Source organism: Brassica napus, unplaced genomic scaffold, assembly GCF_020379485.1.
Source record: "Brassica napus cultivar Da-Ae unplaced genomic scaffold, Da-Ae ScsIHWf_732;HRSCAF=1062, whole genome shotgun sequence".
NCBI lineage: Eukaryota > Viridiplantae > Streptophyta > Magnoliopsida > Brassicales > Brassicaceae > Brassica > Brassica napus.
In genome coordinates, this window is record NW_026016783.1 from 1 (window position 1) to 15,116 (window position 15,116).

A 15,116-nucleotide genomic window follows, 5' to 3' on the forward strand; every position below is an offset into this window, starting at 1 on the left:
TGGAGTCCCATAAGCTAAATAAGCCTATAACGTTGATATAATTGCTAAGCGCCGAAAAAAACCCGAGATTGATTGGTTCAAAGAAAGAGTTTCATGCATCACCAAGTGCATTGTGCACATTTACCAGAAGGCCAGCTTCTCCTCATGTTTCAAACTTACTTGGATCCACTTCCTCCAATCTACTGATAATGTCCTGCAAGTATTTTAAAAATTTCAAGATCCCCTATCACCTTCTATACCCTCATCATTCATCATGTTAATCTCAAAGCGACGCACTTAAAGTAAGCAGAAGAGCTCGACTAGCGCATTGGCCTTTTTGGAGTCTCTGTGAATGCAAAGCACTTCAACTATGTTGCTCTTGCATTTCACTGAAGTCCTTCTCGCCTTCTACAAATGAATGAGTTATCCAAAAGAGGAGCTGTTTCCCAATCCATGGCTCGATTATAGCGTACTGGTCAGGGAGAAAATGCAAGCGATGACAAGGCTAGTTTTGGAGATAAAAGTCTGTGATTTTACACTTGCCCATTCCCTTCAGACGCACTTGTTTTGTGTCACCTCTGAATCATAATATTATCTGAGATTCGCGGTGCCAGATAAGTTCAGCTAGACTGATTAGATTCTCTCCATTGTGCACGTGCATCGGTTGGAGTGGCATGAGCGGATAGCTTTACTCCAGAATCTTCCTGAGAAGCTTTTATACTCTCAAATGTTGAACGCTGGGAGGGCTAACGGTGAAAACAGGGTCCACTCTGTCTCTGCCATCATCAAAAGAGGATCTGTTGGGACAAGGTTCTTCACAAATCTAGACGCCTTTGTAGGGGTTGAGTACAGAAGGAGACTCGGCTCTTCTCTCTGAATTTGGGGTTATTTGTTGGTCAAAGGCTTTTCGATATAATGAAAGAAGATAGTGCTCCAATGTCAACTTCCATCTCAAGAAGCGCATTTATTTGATCTCAGTAAGTAGCATTGCTGAACAGAAAGTAAAAACAGTAAGGTTTCTTTAGTTTCCACGGAACTCGTTTCTGTACAGTTTTTGAAAATGAAAGTTGACAGACCAGGGTCATGGGAATGTCGTTTGTTTCAGTCAGCAATGTAAGGAAGAGCTGTTCCATAACCTAGCGCCTTCTCTATAAATGCACAGCGAACCTTAAACTGATCTATCTAATCTTGTCCCAGCTGATCAACCTGTGAACAAGGTGATTGAGCCCTAATCCACGAAACAAGAACGTGAAAACCTAGTAAAAAGAATAAAAAAACGTACACCTTACCTCATGCTTCAGAGAAGTTTCAGTGTTGTGAAATGATAGTGATTTGCTTCGCTCCTCTGCTTGATTCATTTGAACGACCATGTCCTAACCAAGTTAGACAAAAATTCATAACATTTGTGTAAGGCAAAGAAACAGAAAAGATAAATCCAAAAATCATGTCAAACTAATATCCCCACTTTTTTTAATCACATAATCTTTTACATTGTTTGGAAAAAAGAAGGATATCGTACTCACTAGCTTGGTGCGTTGAGAGGCTTCAAAAGAAGTATTGGAAAAAGGTTCACTCTTTTCTTTTCTGGAAAGCTGGCGCTGTGCATAAAGATGAACAATTCAGAGTATCAGTGGGAAACTACTAGGATTGTTTGAGAGCATCGTGTAGGGAATCTCCAATAAAAACTTTGACTATCTCCAATGTTTTGTACATTCCAGACATTCGCTAGCCATCAGGAGCAGCAACTTGATTTGTGGGAGCTTCAGCGGTGCGAGCTTCCAATTGAATCAGGTAACCTGATCTAGTTGAATACTCTCCCGTAGTATTTTTCAGCGATATGGTTCATCTGCTGCTTTCATCCTGCTAGGTTGAATCCCTGGGATTTGGTCCTTATGGAAAGTAGAGTAAGCTGATTTTTGCTAAGTCCCCATTCCTTTGTCTCTGGCAGGAGCAGGTCCGAGACCTTTAGCGATTGAAGAGCCTCTGGGCCGGGCCCATTGGTCTGAACTGTTTGTCACTGTGAGAGCCATGGGTCATCCCAGACATTAATCTCCTCCCTTTTCCGACCATCTAGCCTAGTTGCAATCACCAGGAGGTCTCTACCAATCTCCTAAACTAACATATTACTAGACCTGACCTGCACGCCAGCGCGGATATAAATTTTCGATTTTTGGTTATTTATTTAACTAAATGATGTTACGGTGGCGATATTTCAGGAGAATTAATAATATGTAGTTGTTTGAGTTATTAATAATATGTTTTCTTTTTTTGTAGTTTGTCTCAGTTATTTTAAGAAAACAATGAATATGTGGAAAAAAACAATCATTTTTAAGGTAAGACTAATTTAATTCTCAATGGCATTTGACTGTAAATATTGTTGAATTTTTAGGGTTATTCTCTAAGTGTACTTCTGTTTTAATAAAGTAGATGATGGTCAAAGAGGCTTGAAATCTTTGTTGTCTATGTTTTTTTAGAAATAGTGATTTTATAATGGTTAGTCTACTAATTTAGGGATTATATGAAGTTTTACAAGATTAATTGATAAAAAATTAGGAAGATGTTTATGTACCATGAAAAATAGTGTAAAATACATTAATACAAATGTAGATTGGGTAGAAATTTCAAAACACACTAAAAAGTATAAGCTTCATTATATAGAGCGTTTAACGTAACACTCAATATTTCATAGTGATACATAGATTTGGGACAAAATTCAAAAAATATGACAATATTTTTTTATGGATAGTTCATCCTACACTAACATATGATGATGTTCAAAGAGGTTTTGAACAATTTGTTTGTCTCTCTTTCCCAAGATAATAGTGATTTTACAATGGTTATTTTATTGATTTATGGAGTATTATGAAGTTTTACTAATTAATTGATAAAAAATAGAATGATCTCATATATCATGAAGAGAGTTTAACATACATTAATACAAATTGAAAATGTCATTAGAAAATTTAACACAACAATAAAAGTATAAGCTTCAGTATATAGAGCGTTTAATGTAAAACTAAATATTTTCGTAGGGGTAAACACATAAATTTTGAGAAAAATTAAAAAATATAACAATATTGTTTTAATGCATAGTTGCCTCCTGCACTAATATATGATGATTGTCAAAGATGTTTTAACCTTTGTTGTCCTGTTTCTCTAGAAATAGTGATTTTATAGTGGTTATTCCACTGATTTAGGAAGTATATGAAGTTTTACTAAATTAATTGACTAAAAAATTTGAACGATGCTCATGTACCATGAAAGAGAGTTTAGCATAAATTAATAAAAATTTAGAATGTGGATAGAAAATTTATAGCAACACTAAGATTATTGGCTTCAGTATATAAAGTACTTACCAAAAACTCAATGTTCTCGTATGGGTTAAACACATAGATTTTGAGAAAAATTTAAAATATAACAATATTGTTTTAATGCATAGTGGCCTCATGTACTAACATACTAGGTGATAATCCGCGCCCTGTGCGGAATGAGTAGATTTAAAGAGATTATTAATTTGAATTAATATATATTATAAAGGTACATTGCATAGAAACAATGGTAAATATTGTAAAATAAAAGTATAGAAATTAATCCTATTTTTTTCTAAACTTGTTTATATTTTAGTATATTTTCCTATAGGTAGTGTAAGAGAGACGATAAGAGTTATAAGAGTAAGCAAAAAATAATATACAATCATTTATGAAGTAAAGATACGACGAAACATAAGCAATAAAGTAATAAAACCCTTCAGATACGAAATATAATAAAAATAATTAAAATAACACAACAATAAAAAGTATAAGTTTCAGTATATAGAGCGTTTAACATAAAACTCAATATTTTCGTAAGGATAAACACATAGATTTTGAAAAAAATTCAAAAAATATAGAAATATTGTTTTAATGCATAGTTGTCTACTGCACTAATATATGATGATGGTCAAAGAGGTTTGAAACATTTGTTATTTCTGTCTCTCTAGAGAATAGCGATTTTGTAGTGGTTAGTTCACTGATTTAGAGAGTATATGAAGTTCTACTAAACTAACTGATTAAACATTTTGAACGATGCTCATGTACCATCAAAGAGAACTTAGCATAAATTAATACAAATATTAAATGTGGTTATAAATTTTAAAACAACACTAAATATTATAGGCTTCGGCGTATGATGCATTTACAAAAAATTCAATATATTCGTAGGGGTTAACACATAGATTTTTTAAAAAAATCAAAAATATAACAATATTTTTTTAATGCATAGTTGCCTCATATATTAATATATGATGATGATCAAAGAAGTTTGAAACTTTTGTTATCTCCATTTCTCTAGATAATAGCAATTTTGTAATGGTTAGTCCACTAATTTAGGGAGTATATGAAGTTTTACTAAATTAATTTATAAAAGAATTGAACGATGCTCTTGTACTCTGAAAGAAAGTTTAGCATACATTAATACAAATGTAGAATGTGGTTATAAATTTTAAAACAACACATTTATGTTTTAGTATATAAAGCATTTACCAAAAACTCAATATTTTCGTTGGGGTTGTTGATACATATATTTTGAGAAAATTTCAAAATATACGACAATATTTTTTTTATGCATAGCTGCATTCTGTACTAACATATGTGATGTTCAAAGAGGTTTGTAGCCTTTGTTGTCTCCGTTTTTGAAGAAAATAGTGACTTTATAATGGTTATTCCACTAATTTTGGGAGTATTTCAAAGTTTAACTAAATTATTTGATTAAAAAATTATAATGATTCCAATATACCATGAAATAGAGCTAAACATACGTTAATACAAATGGAGAATGTAGTTAGAAATTTTAAAGCAACACTAAAAGTATAGATTTCAGTATATACAACGTTTAACGTAAAACTAAATATTTCGTATGGGTTTATACATGGATTTTAAAAAAAATCAAAAATATAACAATATCGTTTTAATGCATAGTTTCATCCTAAACTAACATATTATGATGGTCAAAGAGGCTTGAAATCTTTGTTATTTATGTTTTTTTTAGAAAATTAAGATTTTATACTGGTTAGTCTACTAATTTAGGGATTATATAAACTTTTACTAAATTAATTGATATAAAATTAGAAAGACGCCCATGTACCATAAAGAGTGTTTAAAGTACATTAATAAAAAATTTAGAATGTGGTTAGAAATTTTAAAACAACACTAAAAAGGATAAGCTTCATTATATAGAGCGTTTAACATAAAACTCAATATATTCATAGCAATACATAGATTTGGATAAAAATTTAAAACAATATGACAATATTTTTATTATGGATAGTTCAGCCTACACTAACAGCTGATGATGTTCAAAGAGATTTGTAACTTTTTTTGTCTCTGTTTCCCAAGATAATAGCGATTTTATAATGGTTATTTTACTGATTTAGGGAGTATTATGACGTTTTACTAAATTAATTTATAAAAACTTAGAATGATCCCATATATCATGAAAGAGAGTTTAAGATACATTAATACAAATTTAAAATGTCATTAAAAAATTTAACACAACAATAAAAAGTATAAGCTTCAGTATATAGAGCGTTTAACGTAAAACTCAATATTTTTGTAAGGGTAAACATATAGATTTTTGAGAAAAATTCAAAAAATATAACAATATTGTTTTAATGAGTAGTTGTCTGCTGCACTAATATATGATGATGGTCAAAGAGGTTTGGAACCTTTGTTATCTCCGTCTCTCTAGAGAATAGCGATTTTGTAGTGATTAGTTCACTAATTTAGGGAGTATATGAAGTTCTACTAAAATAATTGATTAAACATTTTCAACGATGCTCATGTATCATCAAAGAGAACTTAGAATAAATTAATACAAATATAGAATGTGGCTTTAAATTTTAAAACTACACTAAAGATTATAGGCTTTGCATATGAAGCATTTACCAAAAATTCAATGTATTCGTAGGGGTTAACACATAGATTTTCAAAAAAAAATCAAAAAATATAACAATATTGTTTAATGTATAGTTGCCTCCTGTATTAATATACGATGATGGTCAAAGAGGTTTGAAACCTTTTTGTCTATGTTTCTCTGGAGAATAGCGATTTTACAGTGGTTAGTCCACTGATTTATGGAGTATATGAAGTTTAAATAAATTAATTGATTAAAAAATTTGAACGATACTCATGTACCATGAAAGAGAGTTTAGCATAAATTAATACAAATTTAGAATGTGGTTAGAAATTTTAAAACAATACTAAGGATTATAGGCTTCAGTATATAAAACATTTACCAAAAACTCAACGTTTTCTTAAGGGTTAACACATAGATTTAAAAAAAAAAAATCAAAATATAACAATATTACTTTAATGCATAGTTGCCTAATGTACTAATATATGATGATGATCAAAAAGGTTTGGAACCTTTTTTATCTCCATTTCTCTAGACAATAGCAATTTTTTAATGGTTAGTCCACTAATTTACGGAGAATATGAAGTTTTATTAAATTAATTTATTAAAAAAATTGAACGATGCTCATGTACTTTGAAAGAAAGTTTAGCATACATTAATACAAATGTAGAATGTGGCTACAATTTTAAAACAACACTAAAGATTATATGCTTCAGTATGTAAAGCATTTACCAAAAGCTCAGAATTTTTCGTAAGGTTTAACATATAGATTTTGAGAAAATTTCCTAAATAATATGACAGTATTGTTTCAACGCATAGTTATATTCTGCACTAACATATGATGATGTTCAAAGAGGTTTGGAGTCTTTGTTGTCTCTGTTTTTGAAGAAAATGGTTACTTTATAGTGGTTATTTCAAAAAGTTAGGGATTATTTTGAAGTTTTACTAAATTATTTGATTAAAAAATTATAATGATTCTCATATACCATGAAAGAGAACTATACATTAATACAAATGTGGAATGTAGTTATAAATTTTAAAACAACACTAAAAATTTTGATTTCAGTATATAGAGCGTTTAACATAAAACTAAATATTTCGTATTGGTTTATACATTGATTTTGAAAAAAATCAAAAATATAGCAATATCGTTTTAATACATAGTTTCATCCTAAACTAACATATTATGATGGTCAAAGAGGCTTGAAATCTTTGTTTTCTACATATCTTTAGAAAATAGCGATTTTATAATGGTTAATCCACTTATTTAGGGATTATATGAAGTTTTACTAGATTAATTGATAAAAAAATTAGAAAGATGTCCATGTACCATGAAAGAGAGTTTAAAATACATTAATACAAATGTAGAATGTGGTCAGAAATTTTAAAACAACACTAAAAGTATAGCTTCATTATATAGAGCGTTTAACGTAAAACTCAATATATTCATAGCGATACATAGATTTGGATAAAAATTCAAAAATATGACAATATTATTTTCAAGGATACTTCATCCTACACTAACATATGATGATGTTAAAAGAGGTTTGAAACCTTTTTTGTCTCTGTTTCCCAAGATAATAGCGATTTTATAATGGTTATTTTACTGATTTAGAGAGTATTATGAAGTTTTACAAAAATTAGAATGATCCCATATATCACGAAAGAGAGTTTAACATACATTAATACAAATTTAAAATGCATTAGAAAATTTAGCACAACAGTAAAAAGTATAAGCTTCAGTTTATAGAGCGTTTAACGTAAAACTCAAAATTTTCGTAAAGGTAAGTAAGCACATAGATTTTGAGAAAAAACTCAAAAAATACAACAATATTATTTTAATGCATATTTGCCTCCTTCACTAATATATGATGATGATCAAAGAGGTTTGACACATTTGTTGTCTCCGTTTCTCTAGAGAATAGCGATTTTGTAGTGGTTAGTCCATTGATTTAGGAAGTATATGAAGTTTTACTAAATTAATTGATCAAAAAGTTTGAACGATGCTCATGTGCCATGAAAGATAATTTAGCATAAATTAATACAAATTTAGAATGTGGTTAGAAATTTGAAAACAACACTAAAGATTATAGGCTTCCGTATATAAAGCATTTACCAAAAACTCAATATTTTTGTAGGGGTTGACAGATAGATTATGAGAAAATTTTAAACAAATATAACAATATTGTTTTAACGCATAGTTGCATCTTGCAGTAACAATGGTCAAAGAAGTTTGAAACCTTTTTTTTGTCTCTGTATCCCAAGATAATAGCGATTTTATAATGGTTATTCCACTGATTTAGGGAGTATTATGAAATTTTACTAAATTAATTGATAAAAAATTAGAATAATCCCATATCATGAAAGATTGTTTAACATACATTAATATAGATTTAAAATGTCATTAGAAAATTTATCACAACAATAAAAAGTATAAGCTTTAGTATTAGAAAAACTCAATATTTTTCGTAGGGGTAAACACATAGATTTTGAGAAAAATTCAAAAAATATAACAATATTTTTTTAATGCATATTTGTCTGCTGCACTAATATATGATAATGGTCAAAGAGGTTTGGGACCTTTGTTGTCTCCTTTTTTCTAGAGAATAGCGATTTTATAGTGGTTAGTCCACTGATTTAGGGAGTATATGAAGTTTTACTAAATTAATTTACTAAAAACTTTGAACGATGCTTATGTACCATGAAAGAGAGTTTAGCATAAATTAATACAAATTTAGAATGTGGTTAAAAATTTTTATAATAACACTAATGATTATAGACTTCAGTATATAAAGCATTTACCAAAAACTCAATGTATTCATAGTGATACATAGATTTGGACAAAAATTCAAAAAATATGACAATATTTTTTTTAAGGATAGTCATCCTACACTAACATATGATAATGTTCAAAGAGGTTTAGATTCTTTTTTTTGTCTCTCTTTCCCAAGATAATAGTGATTTTACAATGGTTATTTTACTGATTTATGGAGTATTATGAAGTTTTACTAAATTAATTGATAAAAAAATTAGAATGATCTCATATATCATGAAAGAGAGTTGAACATACATTAATACAAATTTAAAATGTCATTAGAAAATTTAACACAACAATAAAAGTATAAGATTCAGTATATAGAGCGTTTAACGTAAAACTCAATATTTTCGTAGGGGTAAACACATAGATTTTGAGAAAAAAAATCAAAAAATATAACAATATTATTTTAATGCATAGTTGCCTCCTGTACTAATATATGATGATTGTCAAAGAGGTTTTGAACCTTTGTTGTCTCCGTTTCTCTAGAAAATAGCGATTTTATAGTGATTATTCTACTGATTTAGGGAGTATATGAAGTTTTACTAAATTAATTGACTAAAAAAATTTGAACAATTCTCATGTACCATGAAAGAGAGTTTAGCATAAATTAATAAAAATTGAGAATGTGGTTGGAAATTTTATAGCAACACTAAAGATTATAGGTTTCAATATATAAATCACTTACCAAAAACTCAATATTTTTGTTAGGGTTAACACATAGATTTGGAGAAAAAGTCAAAAAAATTCAAAAAATATAACAATACTGCGTTAATGCATAGTTGCATCATGTACTTATATATGATGATGATCAAAGAAGTTTTGAACCTTTGTTATCTCCATTTCTCTAGAAAATAGTGATTTTGTAATGGTTAGTCCACAAATTTAAGGAGTATATGAAATTTTACTAAATTAATTTATAAAAGAAATTGAACAATGCTCATGTACCCTGAAATAAAGTTTAGCATAAATTAATACTAATGTAGAATGTGGTTAGAAATTTTAAAACAACACTTAAAAGTTTAGATTTCAGTATATAGAGCATTTAACGTAAAACTAAATATTTCGTATGGGTTTATACATGGATTTAAAATATATATATATATAACAATATCTTTTTAATGCGTAGTTTCTTCCTAAAATATCAAATTATGATGGTCAAAGAGGCTTGAAATCTTTGGTCTCTATGTTTCTTTAGAAAAAAATAGTGATTTAATACTAGTTAGTCCACTAATTTGGGAATTATATAAAGTTTTACAAGATTAATTGATAAAAAATTAGATAGATGCCCATGTACCATAAAGAGTGTTTAAAGTATATTAATACAAATGAAGAATGTGGTTAGAAATTTTAAAACAATACTAAAAAGTATAAGCTTCATTATATATAGCGTGTAATGTAAAACTCAATATATTCATAGCGATACATAGATTTGGATAAAAATTCAAAAAATATGACAATATTTTTTAAAGGATAGTTCATCATACGCTAACATATGATGATGTTTAAAGTGGTTTGAAATCTTTTTTGCCTTTGTCTCCCAAGATAATAGCGATTTTATAATGGTTATTTTACTAATTTAGAGAGTATTATGAAGTTTTATTAAATTAATTGATAAAAAATTAGAATGATCCCATATATCATGGAAGAGAGTTAACATTCATTAATACAAATTTAAAATGTCATTAGAAAATTTAACACAACAATAAAAAGTATAAGATTCAGTATGTAGAGCGTTTAACGTAAAACTCATTATTTTCGTAGTGGTAAACACATAGATTTTGAGAAAAATTAAAAAAATATAAAAATATTGTTTTAATGCATAGTTGTCTGCTGCACTAATATATGATGATGGTCGAAGAGGTTTGGAACCTTTTTGTCTCCATCTCCCTAGAGAATAACAATTTTGTAGTGGTTAGTTCACTGATTTAGGGAGTATATGAAGTTTTACTAAATTAATTGATTAAACATTTTGAACGATGCTTATGTGCCATCAAAAAGAACTTAGCATAAATTTAATACAAATATAGAATGTGGTTAGAAATTTTAAAACAACAGTAAAGGCTATAGGCTTCGGCATATGAAGCATTTACCAGAAATTCAATGTATTCGTAGGGGTTAACATATAGATTTTGAAAAAAAAATTCAAAAAATATAACAATATTGTTTTAATGCATAGTTGCTCCTGCACTAATATACGATGATGGCCAAAGAAGTTTAGAACTTTTTTGTCTTTGTTTCTCTAGAGAATAGCGATTTTGTAGTGGTTAGTCCACTGATTAAGGGAGTATATGAAGTTTTACTATATTAATTGATTTAAAAATTTGAACGATACTCATGTATCATGAAAGAGATTAGCATAAATTTATACAAATTTAGAATGTAGTTAGAAATTTAAAAACAACACTAAATATTATAGGCTTCAATATATAAAGCATTTACCAAAAACTCAATGTTTACGTAGGGCTTAACACATAGATTTCTTTAAAAAATTCAAAAATATAATATTGCTTTAATGCATAGTTTCCTCATGTACTAATATATGATGTTGATCAAAGAGGTTTGAAACCTTTGTTATCTCCATTTCTTTAGACAATAACGATTTTGTAATGGTTAGTCCACTAATTTAGGGAGTATATAAAGTTTTACTAAAATTAATTTATCAAAAAAATTGAAGGATGCTTATGTACCCTGAAAGAAAGTTTAGCATAAATTAATACAAATATAGAACGTGGTTATAAATTTTAAAACAACACCAAAGATTATATGCTTCAGTATATAAAGATTATGAAGTTTTACTAAATTAATTGATAAAAAATTACAATGATCCCATATATCATGGAAGAGAGTTTAACATACATTAATAAAAATTTAAAACATCATTTGAAAATTTAACACAACAATAAAAAAATATAAGCTTCAATTTATAGATCGTTTAATGTAAAACACAATATTTTCGTAAGGGTAAACACATAGATTTTGAGAAAAATTCAAAAATATAACAATATTATTTTAATACATAGTTGTCTGCTACATTAAAATATGATGATGGTCAAAGAGGTTAGGAACCTTTGTTGTGTCCGTTTCTCTAGAGAATAGTGATTTTGAAATGGTTAGTTCACTGATTTATGGAATATATGAAGTTCTACTAAATTAATTGATTAAAAATTTGAACGATGCTCATGAACTATGAAAGAGAGTTTAACATACATCAATACAAATTTAAAATGTCATTAGAAAATTTAACCCCACAATAAAAAGTATAAGCTTCAGTTTTTAGAGCGTTTATCGTAAAACTCAATGTTTTCGTAAGGGTTAACACATAGATTTTGAAAAAAATTCAAAAAATATGAAAATATTGTTTTATTGCATAGTTTCATTCTGCACTAACATATGATGATGTTCAAAGAGGTTTGGAGTCTTTGTTGTCTCCGTTTTTGAAGAAAATAGTGACTTTATAGTGGTTATTCCACCAATTTAAAGAGTATTTCGAAGTTTTACTAAATTGTTTGATTAAAAAATTATAACGATTCTCATATACCATGAGAGAGAGCTAAACATGCATTAATACAAATGTAAAATGTAGTTAAAAAATTTAAAACAACATTAAAAATTTAGATTTCAGTATATAGAACGTTTAACGTAAAACTAAATATTTCCTATGGGTTTATACATAAATTTTGAAAAAAAAAACAAAAAATATAACAATATCATTTAATGCATAGTTTCATCATAAACTAACATATTATGATGGTCAAAGAGGCTTGAAATCTTTGTTGTCTATGTTTCTTTAAAAAATAGCGATTTTTAATGGTTAATCCATTAATTTAGGGAATATATGAAGTTTTACTAGATTAATTGATACAAAATTAGAAAGATGTCCATGTACCATGAAAGAGAGTTTCAAATACATTAATGCAAATGTAGAATATGGTTAGAAATTTTAAAACAACACTAAAAAGTGTAAGCTTCATTATATAAAGCGTTTAACGTAAAACTCAATATATTCATACCGATACATAGATGTGGATAAAAATTTAAAAAATACGACAATATTTTTTTAAGGATAGTTCATCCTATGCTAACATATGATGATGTTTAAAGAGGTTTGGAACCTTTTTTATCTTTGTTTCCTAAGATAATAGCGATTTTATAATGGTTATTTTTACTGATTTAGAGAGTATTATGAAGTTTTACTAAATTAATTGATAAAAAATTAGAATGATCTCATATATAATGGAAGAGAGTTTAACATTCATTAATAGAAATTTAAACTGTCATTAGAAAATTTAACACAACAATAAAAAGTATAAGCTTCAGTTTATAGAGCATTTAACATAAAACTCAATATTTTCGTAAGGGTAAATACATAGATTTTGAGAAAAATTTAAAAAATATAACAATATTGTTTTAATGCATAGTTGTCTGCTTCACTAATATATGATGATGATAAAGGAGGTTTGGAACCTTTGTTGTCTCCGTTTCTCTAGAGAATAGCGATTTTGTAGTGGTTAGTTCACTGATATAGGGAGTATATGAAGTTGTACTAAATTAATTGATTAAAATTTTTGAACGATACTCATGTACCATGAAGGAGAGTTTAACATACATTAATACAAATTTAAAATGTCATTAGAAAATTTAACACCACAATAAAAAGTATAAGCTTCAGTTTATAGAGTGTTTAACGTAAAACTCAATGTTTTTGTAGGGGTTAACACATAGATTTTGAGAAAATTTCAAAAAAATATGACAATAGTGTTTTAATGCATAGTTGCATTCTGCACTAACATATGATGATGTACAAAGAGGGTTGAAGCATTTGTTGTCTCCGTTTTTGAAGAAAATAGTGACTTTGCAGTGGTTATTCCACCAATTTAGGGAGTATTTCGAAGTTTTACTAAATTGTTTGATTAAAAAATTATAACAATTCCCATATACTATGAAAGAGAGCTAAACATGCATTAATACAAATGTAGAATATAGTTATAAATTTTAAAACAATACTAAAAAGTTTAGATTTCAGTGTATAAAGCGTTTAATGTAAAACTAAATATTTCCTATGGATTTATACATAAATTTTGAAATAAATCAAAATATAACTATATCGTTTTAATGCATAGTTGCATCCTAAACTAACATATTATGATGGTCAAAGAGACTTGAAATCTTTGTTGTGTATGTTTCTTTTAAAAATAGCGATTTTTTAATGGTTAGTCCACTAATTTAGGGATTATATGAAGTTTTACTTGATTAATTGATACAAAGTTAGAAAGATGTCCATGTACCATGAAAGAGAGTTTCAAATACATTAATACAAATGTAGAATGCGGTTAGAAATTTTAAAACAACACTAAAAAGTATAAGCTTCATTATATAGAGCGTTTAACGTAAAACTCAATATATTCATAGCGATACATAGATATGGACAAAAATTCAAAAAATATGACAATATTTTTTTCTAATATATAATGATGTTTAAAGAGATTTGAAACTTTTTTGTCTTTGTTTTCCAAGATAATAACGATTTTATAATGATTATTTTACTGATTTAGAGAGTATTATGAAGTTTTACTAAATTAATTGATAAAAAATTAGAATGATCCCATATATCATGGTAGAGAGTTTAACATTCATTAATACATATTTAAAATGTCATTAGAAAATTTAACACAACAATAAAAAGTATAAGCTTCAGTTTATAGAGCGTTTAATATAAAACTCAATATTTTCTTAAGGGTAAACACATAGATTTGAGAAAAATTCAAAAAATATAACAATATTGTTTTAATGCATAGTTGTCTGCTGCACTAATATATGATGATGGTAAAAGAAGTTTGGAACCTTTGTTGTCTTCGTTTCTCTAGAGAATAGCGATTTTGTAGTGGTTAGTTCACTGATTTAGGAAGTATATGAAATTGTACTAAATTAATTGATTAAAAAATTTGAACGATGCTTATGTACCATGAAAGAGAGTTTAACATACATTAATACAAATTTAAAATGTCATTAGAAAATTTAACGCCACAATAAAAAGTATAAGCTTCAGTTTATAGAGCGTTTAATGTAAAACTCAATGTTTTCGTAGGGGTTAACACATCGATTTTTGAGACAATAGTGTTTTAATGCATAGTTGCATTCTGCACTAACATATGATGATGTTCAAAGAGGTTTGGAGCCTTCTAAATTTGTATTAATTTACACTAAACTCTCTTTCATGGTACATGGACATTGTTCAATTTTTTTAGTCAATTAATTTAGTAAAACTTCACATACTCCCTAAATCAGTGGACGAATCACTATAAAATCGCTATTCTCTACAGAAACGGAGACAACAAAAGTTCCAAACCTTTTTGACCATCATCATATATTTAATGCATGAATCAACTATGCATTAAAAATATATTGTTATATTTTTTGCACGCCGAGACAT

At 27.8% G+C, this 15,116-nt stretch overlaps 1 pseudogene; it reads right to left on the minus strand.

Annotated features, from left to right (window-relative positions):
- Positions 1 to 562: 562 nt before the first annotated feature.
- On the minus strand, positions 563 to 1,337 carry LOC125605247 (annotated as a pseudogene).
- Positions 1,338 to 15,116: the final 13,779 nt, after the last annotated feature.